Here is a 17500-nt window from a genome sequence, read left to right on the forward strand (position 1 = left end):
ACATACTTTACATACGATACTACAATAATTATCACTATTACTTAGAATACAGGTTAACTAGAATGCTAAACACAACAATTCTGGGAGGGATTTACATTTTAAAGGCACTATCATAAAAATATATATCTATTTTATACTTCTATATATATATATATATATATATATATATATATATATATATATATATATATATATATGTATATATATATATATAATATATATATATATATATATATATATATATATATATATAAATATGTATACATATATATATATATATATATATATATATATATATATATATATATATATATATAAATATATATGAGGTTCGTGGCAAACATGTGTACACTACATAAATATGTTCAAATTCTAAATTACTTTCAATAACAATGTAATACGAAATGGACAGCTCCGTCGCAGAATTTAGTTTTTGGTAATTGTTTTTTATTTAGCCGTTTTTATTTTGATTGTTATGGAAATTGAACTGTGAAAATACCGTTATTACTCCGCGATGGATTTTGAGTGGGTTAATATCGGAAATAAAACGTGTATGAATCGCGATGATGTTTGCAATTAAGTGTCGCAAATTTACATATATACGCTTCTGGAAGCCTTGCAAACATATGTTCCTGTCTGGGTCATATATTAGTCTTTTACCTCTCTCTCTCTCTCTCTCTCTCTCTCGTCTCTCTCTCTCTCTCTCTCTCTCAGGTCATTCTGGGACAACATGGAAGGCGTAAGCACGGAGGAGGTTTCAAGAGTTTAAAGATAATAGATTTTAATAATGATAATAATAAAAAAAACAGAGCTTTGGGATTTTGATGATAATGAATTTCAAAGCCTTAGGGTAATTTTACTTAAGAAGGTTTTTTCAAATTCTATATTGTTTACGCTTATTTTTACATTGTTGTATGCATCTTCTTTGCGACATTATATCTATATATATATATATATATATATATATATATACATATATCATTATATATATTATACATATATATATATATATATATATATATATACATATATACATATATACTATATAATATATATATATATTTATATATATATATATATATATATATATGTGTGTGTATATATACATATATAAAGTATATAAACATACTAATGAGGTTTGAGGTCAATGTTAAAAGAATATTTTGTCACTAAAATGATATTTGAAAAAGAAATTCACATAATGCACAATATATTTATCTTTCTATAAAATCTTTTGCAGGCTCAATATATCATACTTTTGCACATTAAATAATCAACAACAACAAGTAATAATAATAATAATAATAATAATAATAATAATAATAATAATAATAATAATAATAATAATAATAATAAGATTTTCATGACTATTGCTATTTTAAACAGAAAATCAGGTAGAGTAATAAAAAAGTTAAAAAAAACTATGTCAAAGTTTGCAACCCGTTACCTCACTTGCTTGACGAGTTCCACTGTTGCCAGTACTGAGGAAGGTTCTTTTATTGTGTCACACGAAAACAAGTCTCTGTTGTTGGGTTCTGGGACTTGATGGTTGTCATTTCAATAGAAAAATGACCCTGAATGGAAAACAGAGGAAAGCACCACGATCTGTAAAATACTTTCATATACCAAGAAATTATTATATTTTGTTTTGGTTTGTTTTGTTTACAGTTTGAAGTCATGGGTTTTATCAGATTACATGGAGTATGCCAGAAACATTTGGTGCTGTTTTCAGTAATGTCAATTTTTGGTGAAAGCCACATGTTACTTCTTTTCACTTACTCGGGGAGTAACTAGCTTACAAACTACTTTGTTGTTGTTTTGTGTTGTTGCCGTTGTTTTTGGGTTAGGAAAGGTCTAAAAATGTCTGGAAAGGTGTTGCGTTGAGGAATTTGTGGATAGGATATTTATGATTTATTTATTAGAATGAAAGTGTAATAAATTAATAATGTGCATATTAAACAGTACAGAAAAATTATTTCAAGTCAAATATATCGTCATTTTTCCATTTTCGTTGTTGAAACAACGGTCTATCGTCCGTAGATTGTAACATCTTTAAATTTATTTGATGTGCTGAATTTAGAGGCTATATTTCTGTTCAATTATTTTGTGTTTCCATGCACTTAAAACTGAGACTATATGAACATGTATAATTTGTGTTGTTAGTGTGTGTAACACTAATTATGAGTATTAATTACGAAGACCACTTAACGTTAAGATAGGAATATAATGTTTACAACTTACGCGCCAGTGGAAAATCTTGCACGCTTCCCGAGTAAGCTGGAGGTGGGATCACGCTTTGTTTGTTTAGTGTTTGAACAATAACTAAGCCTCTGTTGGCGAGTAAAAGCGTATAGTGTACCTGAACCTTAATGATTTTATCACCGCTTCCAGTATTACCTAATCGTTATCATTAGGAGGCCTCCGACGTAAACCAATTACTTATCCTTCACCGCTTCCGTTACGAGGCTTTAAAATGAAATTGCGGTTAAGAGGGTTAAAACCACCACTTTCATTAGTTTGCTAGATTTTGGCCTCAACGTCAGATGAAACTCAAAATATATAAAGAAATATAAGTAATACCTGCTTGTTAACCAATTGCATAGTGCCCAAGTCAAAAGTTTCCCTTACATGTACTTGATAGGTCTAAGTGTCCCAAGTACCAACTTCATACGTAATGGAAAACAGAAATAAATGTCTGTATTTTACTTTCTTATTTCGTGCTTGAATGTCGCTCTTTAGTCACATTAGAGACCGTTTGGGTAACGGTAGTTGCCCTGTCATTATTAGAGTCGTAGTACGTAGGGTATAGGTCTACCTACCGGAGCATCAGTCGCCAGTCGCCGTAATCCCCCAGGTCTCACCTGAATACCGAGGGTGCTGGAGGGCTAGTAATTTATTTCTTTTTATTCGGTCTTTGCCACTGATGCTCATTAGTGCCCTTTAAACCCCCAATCATAATTACATTTTGGAAATGGTACAGTGTTACTTGACGTATATTTATTTGAAAAATCCTTCGTCGTAACGGAAAACGTTGAATATTCTGAGCTAGGGTGATTGCAGTTTCCCCCTTGTGTCATCCATGTTAGGAGAGATTCTTTCTTATTACTTCTACATTTTTTGTAAAAAGAAAAATAACTTCTTGTTCTAAAGTAATAATAATAATAATAATAATAATAATAATAATAATAATAATAATAATAATTTGGACGATGTATTCGCGCCCTGCTTAGTTCTTTTTCCATGTAATTAAATGTATCTTTGCAGTAATAAGAACAAAAGAGCACGAACACCATATAAGTCAAAACTCGTTATTCTTTTCACCTCCATAGTGTGTGGGATTCCATTCTCCTCCTGTTTCTCTCGTTACTTAGCCTCTCTCTACCTGCAAGGACGAAATTTCATTAATCTTTGAAAACAAACTTGATGTTGAAAGAAAAAAATTGGTGTAAAAAAAAAAATCTTGGTCTTAAAAAGCCCACTTTTATTGGGTTGAATGTGTATCTCTTTCTTTATTCCAGTATATAATAATAATAATAATAATAATAATAATAATAATAATAATAATAATAATAATAATAATAATAATAATAATAAACAACTTTATTTAAACAAGAGCTATGTAGGATTACTATTCTCTATCTCCAGCCTAACCGAGGTTCACGTTCAACTGTCCCATTGTTTAATTCTTAACTGTTGTGTTCAGTCACTCGGTGTGTCCTGTGGTGTTGTTCTGTTTAGATTGTTTGCCAAAAGGCATTAACTCTAGAATTTCTAGTAATGGCTATGGTTTGCTTTCACGATTTCACTGTGATGGTCTAAGAACCACGAACTTATGCCTGGAAGATTCCTTTAAACTCCTTGTAACCTGACAAAAGTTTCTAACTTATTATTTGACATTTACTTTTTGGTGTGTTATTTTATTGTTTTTATCTCCCAATTTTCGGATTTGATTGTTTTTTTTTCCATTTAATAACAACTTCACTTTTAATTTGTTTCATGTCTAGAAAAACAGTCCTATTTTTTCTTGTTATTTGATTATTTTATCCTTTTTGAGTTTTCATTGAGGAGGGATGCCATGAAACTTTAGATTTCTTTTATCATTTTGTTTAATTTACTTTTTCCTCTTTTCGCTGTGGGTATTGTACTAATATCGCATTTTTTTCATTACTTGAAAATTATTTTATCTTATTATTCAGTATTGTCTTTGTGTTGTTATTGTTGATGGCTTCCTAACTTGGTAAGTTTTTCATTTCAAAAACGTTTCATATATTTCATTATTTATATTATTTAGGTTTTTGTGTTTTCATAACTGGGAGACATCCTGATTTCCGATTAATGGCTAAAAATCATATATAGTTTCTAATGATTTTTTCTTTTTCTAGTATATCATTGTTGATGGTCTACTAATTAAAAGATTTTGCCATAAAAGTAGATCTTCGTATACTTTACTAGCATTTACTTCATTTACATTTTTTTATTGCTGCTTTACCCAACTTTCTATTTTTCACGAAGCAATCTTTCTTCTCATGCATTTGTTTTAATACTTGGTGGCCCCTAATTTCGTATTTCTTTTCAAGCAGAAAAATCTTGCTGTATTTTCTCGCGCCAGAGGTTGTCCTGTTCGCTCATGGCTAAAATCATTCTCTTCTCTCTCGTGCTTCAAATACTCCTCTCCGGTTCTTTATTGACTTCCATTCTATCAGCCGTGAACGTAATTGTTTGTCTGCGATCAAGTTGCCTTGCATCCGTTTGTTGTTAGCATATATTTTGTTGTTAAGCGTCGAACAAGTCTCCATTTTTACCTCTCAAGATAAACGAGAGGCTGTTCATCAGGAACTGAAAGGCGAGGGATGCTTGCTGTTTTGAGAATGAAAAACTTATGAGGAATACTGTTTTGAAAATGAAAGACTTATGAGGCATAGTTTTTAAATGACATAATGAGGCATACTGTTTTGAAAATGAGAGTTATAAGGCTTACTGCTTTGGAAATGAAAGATTTATGAGGCATACTATTATGATAAATTAAGACTGCAGAAATACTGTTTGGAAAGTTTACAGCTTGGGGTACAAACTGTTTTGAATGTCAGCGACTAGAGAGACATACTTTCTTGATGACAATTATTTTTTTAAAAGCGAATGGATAGAAAGATAAATTGTTTTGAGAACAGAAGATCAGGGAGACATGCGTTTTCGTAAAGTTGAACGGTAAAGAGGCTTACAGTTTTCAAAGTTAAAAGACCAGGGAGACAATGACTAGGAAGTTAAAGACTAGGGGAGAATAAAGTTTAAAAAATGAGAGCTAGACCCATTGTATTAAATTAGTGAAATGATGCACATATTTTATTTGACCCAGATAGTAACATATTTATATCAGAATGTTAAGACTAGACACTTTATTATATCTGTTTTTCATTTGGATTGAAGAATAATACGATTGCAGAAATTTGGTATTATCAGTTTTAAAAGATTAGCCTCCTTTGTATGTGATTTGTTTTTTATTATTATCAGAATATTATCAAAGTTAACCAGTATTCCCGTCTGTGGTATAGACGGACTAATAATAAGACCACAGAAACTTAAAATTATAAGGGTAAGGCAGTAATTGTGAGGCGGGGTTAGGTCAGATTAAGCATTGTGCGACTTGTTAGGTCAGGTTAGATCAATGGTTATGTGCAGTAAATACTTAACCCTCCACGAGATTTCAACGTCAGTTCACGTAATTGGGCCGGATGCCACGGAAGCTAAAGGCTGAATACGCTTAAAAAAACAAAAAACAAAAAGAAGAAAGAATGCAATAAAAAAAAGGAAGCGCAGTCGACAAAGACAGACCAGGGCAGACCGATTTGCCACACTATTATTACGTTTTTAATCCGAGAGTTACCATTAATTGTAATTTTTCCGTGGAGTTTACAAAAGTATTTTATATTTCACTGCTACATTTTGAAAATTACGTATGTAGTTAACTGCTAATTTAAAATATTCACATTTACTTACAGTTGCTCGATTTAATTATGTTACATTTTTTTTTATTCACGGCTACATGCAATTATTGTCAGTACTCCAATATTTGCTTCGGCGTTTTCTAGTAATGATTTAACAGACAAAATTACTTGGATTTTTTTTAACTTGTCTATATTATTTTTTCTATTTCACAGGTACAGCAAAATGCAATGAAAGTTTCCATGAAATTATATTCTAATTATAAAACTCCGCATTGATTTTTCACAGATTTAGTTACCAAAGGTAGCAGAATTGACCGTGTGTTTGTAATTATATTTTTTCTTGTGTTCCTGAACTGGGAAAAATTAAAAGATCTTTTTTTTATCACAAATTGGCAGATGAAATTAGCCAAGGACGGTTTTTTTTCTTCATTATGAATGGAATACATTTTGCATTAACCATTTTTCTTTTAATTAAGAAAAATGACTAAATCTGGCACGAGTTTGTTCGAATTTGAAAATGCTCCATCAATTCATTTATTAATATATTTTTTCATTATTATTCTGAATGACTTCGAAAAAAAAAGAGTAACAAAATTATTTTAGTAAATAAAAAATTTAACGCATTTTTACTTCACTCTGAAACAGTATCACTCTCTGACCTCGTTCCCATCCATTGCTGCTCACTCTGGTGTCGTAACGTGTGTTGCAAGTTTCAGTAGGTTTTCACATCTTTACAAGGCAGCTTTAGAAGTCTGCTTTGCAAAAAAAAAAAAAAAAAAAAAAAAAAAAAATGAGCACCTTTATTGCAGTTTCGAAAAGAGTGGTATATTGAAATGGAAATTATTTCTTTAGTAAGGGTATATTTGTCTTACAATCCTAAGACCTCTTGGTCCAAAAATGTTCTTTTCAAAATTTCGTACAAAGGAAACTTTGCGTTAGAAAGGAATTTGAAAATTAGCGTCATATTTTTTGTAGCGCAAAGGTTTTGAGATTGACATTATATGGAACATACCGTCAATGCCCCAATTTTATTAATATACTGAGCGAACTTATGTTAGCTTATATTTTTTTTTTTTTTTTTTTTTAATAATATGGAATTGAAGAAGCGCCAAACTCACTTTAGTTTATCTTCAAATTCGTCGCCATGTGCAGGTGCGTATAGACAGTTCTTTTCATACATATTAAACTGCAGAAATAGTGATTCTATTACAGATGCCGTACAGTACATTCACTTGTAAAAAAAAAATGGAGACTGAATTTCGTAGGATGTAAGTGAGCGTGTGTGTATTTACATGCAAGAACATTTTCCCAATTATCCAGACGAATAGCGAGTGAATGTATAGTACAGGTATTTGTTAAAGAGTAGATGATTCGTGACATTCGCAGAAATGAATCGTCAACAACCAGCGCAATTTGCTTTGCCCGTTTGACCATCTAAGTGTAAAAATGGCTTCTACTCCATTTTTCCCTTCATGGTAACATTGTAGCTTTGTTTCCCGGTGAAAGTTTGGAGATTTTCAGGTGCCATTCCGTGAATTGCTGTAATTGGCAGCATTTGCTCCGAAATATTTGGCAGACTTTTTGTGCGGATTTTTATAACATTGCCGTGTGTTTGATTTTTGGACCAATTAGATTCTGTCCTAGACCATGTTTAGTATTAATATTATTTCTAAATTAAAAGAAAATCCGTAACGATATGTGACATACTTTTTCTTTACCAAACGTCCCTTGTGACTGATTCCTCTCTCTCTCTCTCTCTCTCTCTCTCTCTCTCTCTCTCTCTCTCTCTCTCTCTCTCTCTCTGTATTTAAGAAATTTTGTTTCCTATAGCGAGCAGTTAGTGTTTGCAAGCTTGCTGAGATTGCATAGCACTCCAGACACAAGATCCATTATTATTCATGTGAGAAACAACAACAAATATAACAACAGCATCGGAGAACAACAACAATCATTGGTGTGTGGAAGTGATAGCGTTGCGACATGCTGAGATACTTGTCAAGTTGCTTCTTAGTCACCTTGCGATATTGTCATAGTAAAGTATTTTTATTATAATGTTTTACTTGAGCGTCCTGAATGCATAATTTATAGCCTCTAACGTCATCAGAGGTAATGCATTGTTTATGTATCGTCTTCGGATTTCTTAGTAGTCTAAAATTTTATTGGAAGCTAACAAATACAACAAATTGTGTTAATATACATATACATACAAAATATTGTGTTAATATACCGGCAGGCGAGACAACTTTCAATGGAAGTATTCTCGAGACCAACAGCGTAGAGTGTTCTCTCGTACAAAAAAATCCTTTCGATAGCAAAGTATTCCCACGGCCCAGTGAATTCGATAGAAGGGAATAAGTGTGTCTTAATAAATGAATATTTAGTCGTCGAAAAAAAAGTGTCTTTTATTTGCGTTTTTTTCTTTCGTCTCTTGTTGCCGCCATCTCAACAAGAGCGCATTCCCTCTTTCTAATCTGAAATCTACTCGATATGATTTTACCCACGAGTGATACAAGAGCAATTATTTTCCCATTTTTGAGCCCCTCCGAGGAGAACTATCGAGGGGAACTTGGGCAATTGTCTTCATTTACCGAATGGCGTTAACTTTTCCCAAAGGCAGTTTAAATAATGATGAAGGGAGGTAGGTACACCCCGCCATCCCAGTAAAGGCGTCCCCTACAATCTCCAGCTGTTCCAACGTGATCACAAGACTAGCATTGAGAACCGTTATCGGCCCTACTGTGAGGAGTTAATGGCCATTGGCCTGTTCGTAATATGAAATGGCATTTTCGACAGTTGCGTTAAGAAACTCCCCTAATTAGCCAACTAGGTCGCTCATTCTATCATCCCAGGAGTCCTCCTCTGGAGGTTCACCGAGGTAACCAGAAGTCACAGTCAAAATTACTCATTCTAAATCAAAGTTATTTCCTGTAAACTGGGAATTGATTATCTCGTGATTACCTGAGACTGATTTGGCTCTTCCGCAAAATCAGTTATTCCATATGCTATGAATCCTAGTTGGACGGGTGGTTTTCGCGCTCGCCTACCAATCTAGTTGTCCGAATTTCGATTCTTCGCTCGGCCAACGCGGAATCAGAGGAATTTATTTCTGGTGATAGAAATTTATTTCTCGATATAACGCGCTTCGGATCCCACAATAAGCTATAGGTCCTGTTGCTACGAATCCAATTGGTTCCTAGCCACGTAAAAAATATCTAATCCTTCGAGCCAGCCCTAGGAAAGCTGTTAATCACCTCACTGGGCAGGTAAAATTAAGCTATAGTTAGCTTTTTCCATATGCTACGGCATCTTATAGTAGGTTGGGCTGTGCTACATAACTTGGCCATGTAAGGAGTATAAATTATTAGAGAACATGTACATAATATTAAGCCAGTCACTTCTTAACCATAATGATACTGAAATTAACGTTAAAATATGTAAATTTGCATGATATCTCTGGAAACAATTGGTTTACTTTATGTGACGTTCGAAAAAAAATTATATACAATATATATATATATATATATATATATATATATATATATATATATATATATATGTTATATATATATATTAGCTATAATTTTCAAATTATGTATATATAATATATTATATATACGGATATATATATATATATATATAATATATATATATATATATATATATATATATATATATATAATAATATATATATAAATGTATATATATATCCTTTTTCAATATTGAAAAGGAACATTTGCAATGTATTCGATGCACAACAGCCAAGTCGCTATACCACTTCATTTTTTTTTATATAAAATATCTCTTTCCAGCGTTACAATTTTTTCCATCTAAATGTGATCAAGTATTTGATATATAGTGAGCAGCATATATTTTTAGGCATTCTTATTAGTTCGCTTATTATTTATTATGGAAAAACTACACGAATAATTGTCTTAGGTATAGTTACTATAGTATAATACTATCCCCGTATTATACAAATCACGAGTGTAATATGTAATGTTTCCATCGAGTGTTGATTGTTTTTTTTTTTTAATGCGTCGTCAACAGTTTCGAGCAACAAGGCTAAAATCCCATTATCATATAAAACCCGTAGGTGGATAGTGCCGTCAGTACACCTCATGCGGTGCACTATAGGCATTACTTAAAGTTCTTTGCAGCGTACCTTCGGCCCCTAGCTGCAACCCTTTTCGTTCGTTTTACTGTACCTCCTTCATATTGCCTTTCTTCCACCTTACTGTCCACCCTCTCCTAACAATTGATTCATCGTGCAGTTGCGATGTTTTCTTCCTGTTACACCTTTCAAACCTTTTACTGTCAATTTCTGCTTCACCGCTGAATGACCTCATATGTCCCAGTACTTGGCCTTTAGTCTAAATTCTATATTCAGTTCAACCCATTATCATATAAAGAATGTTTCAGCGGAGTTGAGTGCCTACTTATTGTGAGGATAGATAAAGATATCGTCAAAAATCATAAATATGTCATAATAGGAACAGGTATAATCCTTCAGTGTTAATTAGGGCCTATTCCCCACGTTGCTATTACATTGACACTTTTGAAATAGTACGAGTTTTCTATTTTCCGTTAGGTGCTTTTTTGTTTGTTTTATTTTTAACGAGAAAAAATATTTCCTCTTCCTCGGTAATATATGAATCTCCCCATTCAGTGCCACAGAATTAGCCGCACCATTGGTTGGATGTCCGTACTACGTGCAGTAAGCGCGAGTGGTATATAATCGATATATATCCTCAACTCTTTTCCTTCCTCAAATATCAAATTACAGCAGGGAACTTATTCCGGTAGACTTGATTACGAATGATTTTTAACTTTGGCATTCCGCTTGTCTACGGTTAAATGGACACTAAGTAATTCAGAGAATACGCGAGTGACAGAGTAGTAGTACGTAGCAACATAGGCCTAACAACTTCAAAAGACTTCGAATGACGTAATTGCCCGTCGAGAAAATTGAAATTTTAAAGGTTAAATTCCATTGGGATGTCATCACCATTCCTTATGAAATAGCCAGTAAATGGAAGACGATGATTGGTCACTTAGGAGGGCTTCCACCAATGACAACGCGGGAAAGGCGGGAGGGAGGGAGGGAGGGACAGAGGGGTGAGGGCCATTGGAAGGAAGGAAGGACGTGTAAGGAAGGAGGCGGCTGGGTAGGGGAGCCATTGTCACCTTAATCAACGGAAACAAATTCAAATTCAAAATTCAAATGAACCAATGGAGGGCAGCTCCTTTCCTTTAATAAGACGCTGGAAGGGAAGGTCTCTATTTAATTAGGGAAGGAAATGAGAGAATATGAAACCATGGTTATCATGTGTCTGTTTTAGCTATATTACGGGGATTCTGTAAGGACACTTGAATGTGTTTATGAACGTCATTACTTTCCCAGAGCTTCGTTATTGTTATCGCCCCGTCGTCCATAACGCCTCTGTCCTCCATTTTCTTGATACTGTTTCCTTCCAGGGGTTTAAGTTCGTGTGAGGTATTTTTGTTTACGACATCGTTATTATGATTCAGCATCTCGGGAAGCTCCAGCTTCGCCACTGTCGTTGGTTCTTCCCTCTGGCAGTCGGCAGCGGTTGTGGACTTTGCAAGGTAAACGGTTCAAGTTGGAAATACTCCGGCCTCTACTTGAGCGGCTCCCGAATAATGGCCAAAGAAGCTTTGTAGCGAAACATTCTTCGTATCTGGTTCTATTTAAATACCAAGGCCAATGGATTGAGTAACCCCGTGTCATGCTCTGCCCATTTTGTGACTATTTATGAGCAACTCCTCAGATATATTCAGCCTTTCATCTGGATTGTATACATAGTTACAAAGCGGATACGATCTTAGCGTTCTTGTTGACTAGGTCAAATTTAAAAGTCTCATTATATATATATATATATATATATATATATATATATATACATATATATAGATAGATAGATAGATGTGTGTGTGTGTTTGTGGCAGACTGAGAGAGAGAGAGAAGCAATAAATATAGGAAGTACGGTGATGTGTAATGTAAGTGGATCAGTGCAACCCTTTTGTAGATGGATAGGAATGGGTCCGAAAACTTTCGCCCTCCATTACTTTATCTCCGTCTGCAAACGTCGAGTTATTCAATTTTAAACCTTCCTGCCTTATAGAACTTCATAAAAATTCGGTGTGAGTTCACAGCGGCGGGATTTTTCTTTTTCGTTAATTTTATTTTAGCCATTTTTCTCTGCTTCCGGAGGCATTCCTTTTTTATGGAAAATGTTAGGCTTTTTTATTTATATATATATATATATATATATATATATATATATATATATATATATATATATATATATATATACAAACATACATATATATATATATATATATATATATATATATATATATATTTATATATATATATATATATATATATTTATACCTATATATATATATATATATATATATATATTATATATATATATATATATATATATATATAATATATATATTATATATATATATATATATGTATATATATATATGTATAACTGAATCACGAAAGTTAGGAACGTGATAAATCCATAAATAAGATTAAATGCCACGAAGGAGGTCTGCAAGATCTTTCGACATTAAAGTCCTTTACTGAGCAGATACTGACATAATACGAGAAAAGAACAATACAAGAAGGTCTGTATATATATATATATATATTATATATATATATATATATATATATATATATATATATATATATATATATATATTATAGTAGAGTGTCAAGTAAAGATTGTTTAACCATACATGTCTTGTCACTGTTGGTAATTTGTACTTTGTTTCCTGTCAGATTTTGAGAGTTCTTTAGCTGTTAAACGAAACTACAAGACATGAAGAACTCTCTTGGATTTACGGAAGAATGTGATTTTCCTTTGTGGGAATGACTGATGCACAGTTGTTTAATTAATTTATGGAACTAACTAGAAGCCATCATGGTTTCTTCCTATAAAGGATACATCTCTTTGAGAGTGACCCCGTAGGGAGGTCATGGTTTCTTCCTCAATAGGATACTTCTCTATGAGTGTGACACCGTAGGGGGTCATGGTTTCTTCCCCTATAGGATTCTTCTCCATGAGAGTGACACCGTATGGGGGGTCATGGTTTCTTCCCCTATAGGATACATCTCTATGAGAGTGACACCGTATGGGGGTTCATGGTTTCTTCCCCTATAGGATACTTCTCTATGAGAGTGACACCATAGGGGGGTCATGGTTTCTTCCCCTATAGGATACTTCTCTATAAGAGTGACCCCGTAGGGGTGGTCATGGTTTCTTTCTATTTATATTTATATAGGATAACATCTCTATGAGAGTGACACCGTAGGTAGGCTCAAGGTTTCTTCCCATATAGGATACTTCTCTATGAGAGTGACACCGTAGGGGGGGTAATGGTTTCTTCCCATATAGGATTCTTATCTAATAGAGTGACTCCCTAGGAGGGCATGGTTTCTTCCCCTATAGGGTACTTCTCTATGAGAATGACCCCGTAGGGGGGGGGTCATGGTTTTTTCCCATATAGGTTACTTCTCTATGAGAATGACCCCGTAGGGGGGTTCATGGTTTCTTCCCCTATAGGATACTTCTCTGAGTGTGACCCCGTAGGGGGGTCATGGTTTCTTGCTCTATAGGATACTTCTTTATGAGTGTGACCCCGTAAGGGGGGGTCATGGTTCTTCCCCTATAGGATACTTCTCTATGAGAGTGACACCGTTGGGGGGTCATGGTTTCTTCCCCTATAGGATACTTCTCTATGAGAGTGACACCGTAGGGGGGTCATGGTTTCTTCCCATAGGATTCTTCTCTATGAGAGTGACACCGTAGGGGGGTCATGGTTTCTTCCCCTAAGGATTCTTATCTATGAGAGTGACACCGTAGGGGGTCATGGTTTCTTCCCCTAAGGATTCTTATCTATAAGAGTGACACTGTAGGTCATGGTTCTTCCCCATTAGGATTCTTCTCTATGAGAGTGCACCGTTAGGGGGGTCATGGTTAGGATTCTTCTTAGGATTATTCTATGAGAGTGACACCATAGGGGGGTCATGGTTTCTTCCCCTAAGGATTCTTATCTATGAGAGGGACACCATTGGGGGTTCATGGTATCATCCCCTATAGGATACTTCTCTATGAGAGTGATCCCGTAGGGGGGGGTCATGGTTTCTTCCCATATAGGATACTTCTCCATGAGAGTGACCCCGAAGTGGGGGGTCATGGTTTCTTCCTCTATAGGATACTTCTCTCTGAGAGTGACCCCGTAATATGGTCATGGTTTCTTCCTCTATAGGATACTTCTCTCTGAGAGTGACCCGCAAACCCGTTAAGGGTTTCATGGTTTTCTTTTCTTTCCTTCTATAAGGATAACTTCTCTCTGAGAGTGACCCCGAGAGATAGAGGGTTTCTTCTCTATGGATAAATTTCTCTCTGAGAGTGACCCCGTAGAGGGTTCATGGTTTCTTCCTCTATAGGATACTTCTCTCTGAGAGTGACCCCGTAGGGGGTGTCATGGTTTCATCCTCTATGGTATCTTCTCTATGAGAGTCATTCGTAGGGGGATAGTGCCATCATTGCACATCACGCGGTGCATTTTGGGTAATACTTAGGTACCTTGCAGTGTCCCTTTGGTATTTAGGTGCAACTCCTTCGACTCCTCTTACTTTGCTTCCGTTCTTATGCTCTTTCTTTTGTCCTACCTTCACCCTCTCCGAATAATTGTTTCGCAGTGCAACTGCGAGGTTTTCCTCCTGTTATACCTTTACAACATCCTTTATTCTTTATTTTCCTTTCAATGTTGAATGATCTCATAGGTCGAAGTTTTTGGCATCTGCCTAATTCCTACATTCCAATTCCATTGAGATGTAGTCACCTCTCCTCAGTAACGAAGGTTTCTTACCTACCGGGTTGACTTTCAATCGTTTTTTCATTATTTTGGTTGTCTCCGAAATGAGTAGATTTCACGAGGAAATTGGCTGTCAGCCGTTTTTTATTAAATTTGATAAAGGTCTACTTCCGGTGCTCTCTGCTTTCAGAGGATACTTGGATTATATTTCCCATGACAGATGACAAATTGTGGCATAATTAATTAGCAACCATTTTGGTTTTCTTCGCTATAGAGGATACATTCAACGAAGATTGATAGATGCACCTTTTTTTTCCTCCGTGTAAAGAAATACATTCGTATAGTACAGACAGACGCCTACTTTGCCTTGTTCCTATTGCAGAATACGTTCCTCTTGTCATGTGTTTACTCTTTCTACTGATTGGTAATTAAATATTTTTACCTCCAAGTCCCATCTGCCTCCCTTTAGAATTTACAGCAACCCTGCTGTTCATAATTCTTAAAAGATAATGATTCTCGGTAGGATCTCTGGTATTACTGACATGCAGAAATCATGATTTTATATCTGTTCAGGATATTTCCTACCAGTAACACTTTTCTCTTTAAAAAGGTTACTTTTGTTCACTAAAGTGCGTTTTCTTCCAACTGATGATATTCCTTAAGTAGCAAGTTTTAACATAGGGTCGTTTTTTTATAACAAATAATTTCTCTCGAGAAGCAAATTTAATTATTGTGCATTTTCCTCATTGTATATTTCTCTCTATATTTAATATTTTCAAGAAACAAATTTTAACGTAGTCTATTTTTCTTCCAAAAAATATTTCTTAAAGTACGAATTTAATTGTAGCGTTTTTCTGAACAAGCTATAATTCTGAAGTAAGAAATGTTATCATTGAGCATTTTTCATACAGTGTATTTTTCTTCCTGTATTTTACTGTTCTTAACAGACGAATTTTTACGTAGTGCATTTTTCTCCCAACAAATATTCTTGAGTGATCGCTTTTAAGGTAGTGTGTTTCTCCCGACAGGTGATATTCCGGGATTGATGAAGGAACTGCCAATCGCTGTCTACTTGTCAACCGTTAAAGGTTAGTTTCTGCTAATCATCGTCGTGATTTCAGTGAACCTTTATCAGAATGAAATCTGTGTAAACATGGTGCCAAGCCAAGAAAGTTTATATTTTACTGTTCTGAATAAACAGTAAGATGATCTTTGCGTGCTTTATCGTAAAGAAACTGATTATATATATATATATATAATATTATATATATATATATATATATATTATATATATATATATATATATATGTGTGTGTGTGTGTGTGTGTGTGTGTGTGTGTGTGTGTATAGATATGTGTATACATATATGTATATGCATGTGCGTATTACGTATGTGTGTGTATCACTTTTTCTTATGATGAATTTCAAAAAGAATATGGTATAGATATGTAATTTATCATCAGAAATATGTATATGAATAAGTTTGTCTCTTTAGCCTTATGACCTTCAAAATTAATTAAGTTAAACATTTTGCATAAGTGTGTGAGTTTTACATTTAAAAATTTCTTTTACATTACATGTTAAACAGTCTAAGAATTACCGGGATAATGTTTTTTTTTCTTTTTTTCTAACATTCTGGTCACTCACGACTTGCTCAAAAATTGCAGAATATAATGTTGAGCAAGTAGATGATGATTAGAAGCGAGACCTAGGTTGATAACGCCATAATCGTCTTTGTTATTTTCTGTCACTTCCTTAATAACTTTATGCTGTTATAAATAACGCTAATGAATTGCTCTGGTATTTACAAATAAGCATTCATAAAAATACGTAAGCCAGACATTATAAACCCTGCCACTTTCATTCCTTAGCTGCTGCCTCAAAAATATGTCAACGTTGCAGAATACGTGTGTGTGTTTCGTTGCCTCTCTCTCTCTCTCTCTCTCTCTCTCTCTCTCTCTCTCTCTCTCTCTCACTTACTGTTATTGGGTCGATCCGATAAGTTGTTAACAGATATAATTTCAAAAAGTATTTCCAATAATCAAGCGAAATTTAAAGTGATCTCTCGTTCGTTACAGTATTCCTGAAAATCCTGTCGGTGATACTTAGCTTGAGAGAGAGAGAGAGAGAGAGAGAGAGAGAGAGAGAGAGAGAGAGAGAGAGACGTCATGGCGACGGTTTTACTAGAGATACGACGGAATTAGCCAGTGGTAATAAAGGTAGTTAATAGTGATATTCCGTAATTACGCTGATATCCTTTAAACTGCCGGTCGTCGTGTTTGCTTCGATGATTCAGCAATGCGTATTATAGGGCAGAAAGTATTTTGTTTTTAGCAGACCCATACATTTATTCATAAAATTTTATTGTTATATGCAACTCGATAGAAAAGAATGTATATTTTTCTTAAATATACTTCCCTTAAGGGAAAAGGGGATAGCTGAATTGTATCTTAATTTGGTGGAGTTGCGAATTTATAACTTTTTGGTTTGCACAAGGCCCTACACAATCCTATGAAGTGTTGGCTGTGAATGGTAGAAATTTGAGAATGTGCGTTGAATTGACTGTTGAGTATGCAAAGAGAGCAATCAATAGCTGAAGAATATAAACCACCTAAATTTCAAGGGAAATGTTTTTAAGTGTGTCTGAGCATGGTGTGTAAGGTGTTGCTTTTGGAGAAGAGCAATTGTTCCTGTGC

General features: G+C 34.3%; 1 long non-coding RNA gene across 1 annotated transcript in view; it reads left to right on the forward strand.

Annotated features, from left to right (window-relative positions):
- Positions 1 to 15893, forward strand: part of LOC135223272 (uncharacterized) — a 93463-nt gene extending 77570 nt beyond the window's left edge. Inside the window, exon 3 of the long non-coding RNA XR_010316452.1 lies at positions 15833 to 15893. This is a non-coding gene — a long non-coding RNA (uncharacterized LOC135223272). The remainder of the gene's footprint in view (positions 1 to 15832) is intronic.
- Positions 15894 to 17500: the final 1607 nt, after the last annotated feature.

This window comes from Macrobrachium nipponense, chromosome 8, assembly GCF_015104395.2.
Source record: "Macrobrachium nipponense isolate FS-2020 chromosome 8, ASM1510439v2, whole genome shotgun sequence".
NCBI classification, from domain to species: Eukaryota; Metazoa; Arthropoda; class Malacostraca; order Decapoda; family Palaemonidae; genus Macrobrachium; species Macrobrachium nipponense.